We start from the raw sequence: 6760 nt of genomic DNA, 5'->3' as shown, positions 1-6760 counted from the left end.
GCCAATTTCTGCAAAGAAACCAGTAGGAATTTTAAAGAGGACCATGTTAAATCCATAGATCAATTTGGGGAGAATGCTCATCTTAACAATTTTAATATTATCATTTTTGCTGAGGATGACCCAAGGTAATCAACTGAGAACTTTTTAAACAGATAGGAAGTTGGCCAGGTGCAGTATAGATATAAAAATTAGCATCTTTTATGCAAGTTGACATTAACCATATAGCAGTAGAATAAGCAAAAGTGAAAGTATATCTAAGATACCAAGGAATATTTTACTTGAGAAAAGGCATAATCTATCTATTTCTACTAACACATAGAAAAAGAACAGCGAAATTGGAGGGATCCCATATCCAAATACTACAATCAGACCTGAATTTCAGTCTCCACTTTGCCTCTAATCAGCTGTGTGATTTTTGAAAAGACTGTAATTTCCGTAGACCTCGTTTGTCAAATGAAGCCCATAATAGTTCCAATCCAATGAGATTAGTTTGAGAATTGCATGAGATAATATTTATGTTGTACTTCTGAAACATCAAAAGTATTCAGTAAACAAGTACTGTCTGACTGTTACCACAAAGATATAAGTTCATCTCAAATTAACGTAAATATTCAATCAACATCCCAAAAGAATTTTTTGGTGACAAACATCATCTGAAATTTCTTTAGGAAATATAATGGGGCAGAATTGCATAAAAAGCTTTTTGGAAAATAAACACAAAGGATGAGGATAGCTTTTTCCTATTTAAATGCATTCTAAAGCATCAGTGACGTTAAAAATATTGTTCTTATGACATTTGACAGATTGTTGAACCAGAAAAGATAGCTCAGAAACAGGCTAGAACACTTGAGGGTTTTGCTTATGTTACGAATGGCATCACAAATCCATAGACAAGGAAAAATTATTTGATATATGATGTTTACACAATTAGCTCTCTACGAGAGCAGGGCATATTCAAATACTCAGCATTCATGAGAAAACAATAAGTTCCATAATAAACTATGAGCTGAATGTGTAAAACAAAAAGCAAGATGAAAAACCATCGCTATATTATCTGTCTGCTTTGAGATCTTAGGCTGACTTCCCAAATATTGAAAACAGTAGAAAAAAATTTCACGAAAAAATTTTTGATTTTATATTACAAGAATGAAAAGTTCCTTTTTACTATCAGAATCAGAAAGAAAATATTACAAAGCTATGAGGCAAATGATTACCACTGTTATTAAAATAAATGGCATCAATTAATTGGAAAAGTGATAACATTTCCAGAGAAAAAATAGTCCCCCCCAAAAAAGGATAAAATTTACAGAAGTATGAACCACTAATACATTTATGACAAGCACTCCGCCCCACTGGTGTCAAAGAAATGCAAAATTGACAATGGTTATCCTCTTGCAACTCAGAGTTCAGATGCCCTCGCCTAACTGGACCCAGCCCCAAGGTTCACACCTGAGGAGTTCCATGTGCGCCCCCACACTTCTGCAGCTCAGGCTCCTTGGTGTCTGGCTCAGGGCAGCCTCTGCACGGCTCGCGTGGCCTCTTGCCCTGTAGCGGACACGAACTGTCTTCTAGTTTGTGTATCCGCTCCCTCTCCTCTGCCAACAGGGGTCTAGTTCCTTCTTCCTTTCTGGGCAAAATATTGGTAGGACTGCACATCAGGTGTTCTGTTCTCTCAAAGACAAGGACAAGAGCTGTGCTCCAGCTAGAGTGTTCAGAATATTACTCCCAGGGAATCTGGTTGGTGGCAAAATAATAATAAAAAGAATATCAGATGGTAGTGGAAGGCAGAGAGAACACAAACGGCAGAGGGCCAGAACCCACCTCCACCTTCTTTAACTAGCGAGCTCAGGTCCCATGGGTAGGTCCAACCGGGTTGCCACATCATAAATATATATAGACGGCTCTTGAGTTCCACTGAAGTACAGCAGGACCCAGCCCAAGACGAGATTCATTAAGGGACACCATCCAGCGTTCATGAACATTGGCACACCCTTGGGTGATCAATGCATCATCTCCGTCCTCTATGATTTGATAGTCAGATCTGCCACTTCTAGTCTGCATCTGGACTTCATACTTTGTTGCAGGAATTCAGGTTGTTCCTAAAGCAATCCTTATGTTTGCTGTATTGTTCAGAGAGATATAAAAGATTATCTGTTTTGAGTATTAATCTTCAGTTGTTTCCATGGATACCTGATTCACATAGACAGGAAGCGAAGGGAAATAAGGGAGTCAGAGGCCAGAGGATCTGTCTTTGGTTCCTGGTGCATGAGAAATGGGGGGCATAGAGAGGTTTCAGTGTGAACCCCATTACAGTGGCATGGGTTGGTTAAACAGTAGAGCTCCAGTTGCTGAGTTTGGGAAAGGAGGAAACACATTGCATTGTTTTTATAGTTAGCGCAGTAGCATCTGAGTTTCTGCTCAAAGGAAGAATCCATCTTCAGATCAGACCCCAGTGAAAGGTTTCTACTTGTTGCCAAGAAGGCTGCACTATAACCACACTGCCCATCACACTCAGAGGGGCAGACATGGCATGCACCGCTCGTCGACCCAGATGCTCAGACATATTTTTATTATGTGCTAGTATCTGACATTTGATTTTCAAACAATAGTAAGCAGAAACCAAGATTTTTGTGATAAAAAAAAAATCTTTTGTTTTCATTGCTTTGTTTAATGCAACTGGCTAAAATTTTAGGTGATCACAGACATTTTTATTACTCCTGCTTTTAATGAAATCCATCTAGTGTGTCTCTTCACTTAATATAAGATTATTATGCCAGTAATCAATGACAAGCACATATCCAGGGGACCAACTGACCAAGGACAAAACTGGACAGACTGCTGAGAACCCGCGGAAGCTGAGTGGCAAGTAAAAGGGAGTTGGGACCAGAGAAAATGAGCAATTCTTTCACCCACACCTGCCGAGTCATTCCACCTGTTCTTTCCACCAGAGAAGTGGAAGGTGCCAACTCATGTTAGAATTCCTTTGCATTTTATTCCCATTGTTTTGGGGTATTATTACACTGCCACTGAGCAGTTTACCATCTTGCACTGGGATTTCCTGATGGTTAAGATGAAGGGGAAGTTTTAAATATTCTTTTAAAATTGTTTTATTATCTTTTAATGATGTACCGTTGCTTTACATCTTTTATGTTGGGGTGTGAATAAAAATGGTGAAACATATGGCAGGGCAAGTTTTAATCCTTTTAAAACTTTTTGGGATTTTCAAACACTGTAAGCTTTAAATCGTATCATACTTAAATAACCAAAACCAAAAAACCTATAAGTCAAGCTACGATTCAATATATTGCCAAAGCATAGTTGAATTAGATACACAAAAGGCAAAATAAAACAACAAAAATAACAAATTGATGAATTTTGATCTCAATTTGAAATGAATTTACATCTCAGAAGGAAAATCCTAATAGTGCTTTCAAAAACACTCGGGAGTCACACGGTTATAAACGGGTACATAAAAGATAGGACACTTTCAAGCTTACTTGGTACCGTAATTCTGATAGCATGCTGGACAAAAAGAGAACAAAGAAGGAAAGAACAGCCAATTCTAGCCTGAACACAGATGTGCACAGCATCAATGAAATCACAGCAGATGTAATTTAATAGCACGTTAAAAGGACAATTTACTATAACCAAGTAGACGTTAATCTTGCAAAGTTAAGAAATAAATCAACAAACTATCAACCATTAATAGTACAAAAAGAAAAGTATATTTGATGATCTCCTTAGCTGGCAAAATGGCATTTGCTAAAATTTAACTTCCATCAGTGATTAAATAGAAAACACTAGAAAATCTTAGATTGTTTCCTTTACGTATTATAGATTTGATCTTATATTAATGGATTTCATTAAAAGCAGGAGTAATAAAAATAATGTCTATTATCACCTAAAACTTTGGCTAGTTGCATTAAACAAAGCAATGAAACCAAAAGATATTCTTTTGGAAAGGAAAAGAGAAAATCATCAGCATTTACATGGATATGGACTGAAGTAGGAAACTCTTAGTATTACTGGAAGAATTCAGCAAAGTTGTTTAAATAAGATGTTGGTGTACAGAATCACAGCAATAAAGTGAGAATAGATGGGAAAATATATTTTATTTTAAAGTGTTAGTAAAGTCAATTAAATTTCCTAGTTATTAACCATTGTGATGAACAAGTTCTAACTATGAGCCACATGTTTATCATGCAATATTGCACTTAATTTGCAGTGTAACTTTTTGAGCAGGAGCTATTAACACGTTCATTTTTATAGATAAGACGCAAAGGATCAGAGTTGTTGAGCAGTTTGCCACAGTCGCACAGCCAGTATTTGCCAAGGTCAAGGTAGGGACCCATGTGTAACTACCTTCAGGGTTCAGGTACTTCACACCATTTCACATTGTCTTCCAAATATGTTTATTTTTAAAACACATTGTCTAATGTTGCTGTTTAGTGAAGAGATGCAATTTCAAATTTTCTGATCCTGGTAATGTTTTTCTGTTTTCTTCTAGTGCTTTTGTTTTTATGTTTGTCTTTAATATTCATCTGAAAATTTTACAATTTGTGAGATAATCGTTTAAAAATGGAAAGGCATTGCCTAAAAATGGTTTAATTGCACACTTTCCTCATGCATGTAAAATGCTCTGAATTGGGATTTTTTTTTTAAAGATTTATTTATTCATACAGAACTGGGGTACAGGCCAGAGATGCGGAGGGTGAGAGGATTCACCAGAGACAGAGTGGGACACAGAACAGGCAGATGGACGAAGTACACTGCTGAGGGGAGCAGCGGGCGGGTCAGGAGAGGTCTGCCTCGCTATGTGGATCTCCCCCGGGGCAGGCGGGAATCGAACTCATGCGGAAGTGGCTTCAGCTTCCCAGTGCTGTGCTTTCACCCGCTGTGCCACCAGGGAGGACCCTGAATTGGGATATTTTTATTGGAGCATTTCTGAGCCATCCGTTGGCTTGTCTCTGGTGCAATACCATTTTGGTCTCTGCTTTGATCTCTCTTGCCGCCAGGTTCCCCATCATTATTCTTCATTAAAGAAATGTTCTGGGATGTGCTTCCAGTTCTGTCTTTGAAGGAGGGTAAAATCAGTTGCCCACTGTTCTAAGGACAGTATTTAGAAACCATTTTAAATGGAAAGTAATTATAAATCAGTACTGTGAACCTCTTCCCTAGGAATATGAGACAGTAATTCATCTGGTTCTTTAAAATGTGGTGTCAACTCTGCACATATTTGCAAAGAGGGAATTAGGGGTACCTATGGTCTCAGCAACTAGCAAGATTAAATTTGCAAATGGAGATAATTTGGTCTGTTTAAAAAATACCATATTCTTCCATTAAAAATGCACCCTGGGGGTTTTGTTATGTCTTTATCTGAGTTTCACTATGAGAGATGAGACCACTTTGACCTTTAGGTGATGATTGAAGGTGGCTGCAGACGCATGTTTGACTTATAAAAGTGTCCACCCTTTGAATTCCTCCTCTGACCCCAGCTAACAACAACCCTTTCATATTATAAGGGATCTTACAAGATGCATAAGGGAAATGCAGACTCCCAAAACCCAGTTGTAGAGGCGACTGGATTGAAGTGCAAAGTAGCCACAGGTGTTTCTAATAACTCTCTCAAGGCACCCAAACCGCAGGTGAGTCATTAAGGCAGGATGGCTCATCCTCCATTCCAGCAGGGAGGAGGTTTTCAGTGGGCCAATGGGAATCATCTTTGGCTGCTCCTGAGGGTTGCTGATGTTGTTTGTCTAATCTGTGATTAAATGGCAGATTCTAAATCGACATTAGCACGATGAGCGTAGCTGAGTTCTCTCAGAATGGAAAGAAAGATGGTGTGAGAGACAGATGTGTACCTGGCCGCACAGCCAGAACCCTGGCTCCCCAGGAATTATTCAGGGTCTCATGTCTCTGCTGCTGGACCAATCCTCTGTAGTCAACTTGACCTAGTGCATTTATGGTGGCCTAGTTGAGAATAAAAGTGCAAAGCCACCAGCAGATGCACCTCAGAGGTGTGCAGTCAGCACAGCCAAGCACTCCCAGGACTGGCTTCAGCCCTGCTTACTAGTTCAAATCCCTGGGAGTCTTCCTTAATGTTTCTTTGCCTCGGTTTCCCTATCTGCGAAATAACGACATTAATGGCTCCCTAGCAGGGTGTGTGTGGGATACTAGAATCAATGTGAGCAAGGTACCTGCAAGGTAAAAGATGCTCTCTAAGGAGTAGCTGTTCTGAGTCCACATACAACTCTTGCTGCACAAACCCGCAGGTTTGCTTGGGACTGAGGAGAGTCCCAGGACGAGGAGTATTTGGTGGAAAAGCTGTGACAGTTTCAGGAAAACAGGGGTGGTTAGTCATCAGTTCTGAGGAGCAATTACAATGAGTCCCACAGCTGGCAATTTGCTTGTGATTTAGGGTAGCAATGGCTCAAGCACGGAAACTGAGTCAGCCGAGCTCTCCAGGTGTGGCTAACACCTCACTCATATCCTCCTTCTCCATCATTTTGTGGGGTGGCAAGGTTGGAAGCAGCATAGGAATGAAGAAAGCTAACTCAAAGTCCAAGGAGTGAGAGAAAGAGAGACCTAGAGGGGCTCACATCTCTCCCCCTCCCCAACCCCTTCCCAGCCCCCTTCCTCTCTCTCCCCTCCCCCTCCTGGCCCAGTCTCACATTTACTGGGAATCAGGTTCAGGGAGCGTGGGCAAGTCCAGGGAGCATTGTGTAAAGTGGTGGTATGGATTGGGGGTGCACAAATGCTG

Source organism: Condylura cristata, unplaced genomic scaffold (genome assembly GCF_000260355.1).
Source record: "Condylura cristata isolate star-nosed mole 26May11 unplaced genomic scaffold, ConCri1.0 scaffold00012, whole genome shotgun sequence".
Taxonomy (NCBI): Eukaryota; Metazoa; Chordata; class Mammalia; order Eulipotyphla; family Talpidae; genus Condylura; species Condylura cristata.
The sequence above is the reverse complement of the archived record's forward strand: the minus strand, read 5'-3'. Positions refer to the sequence as shown.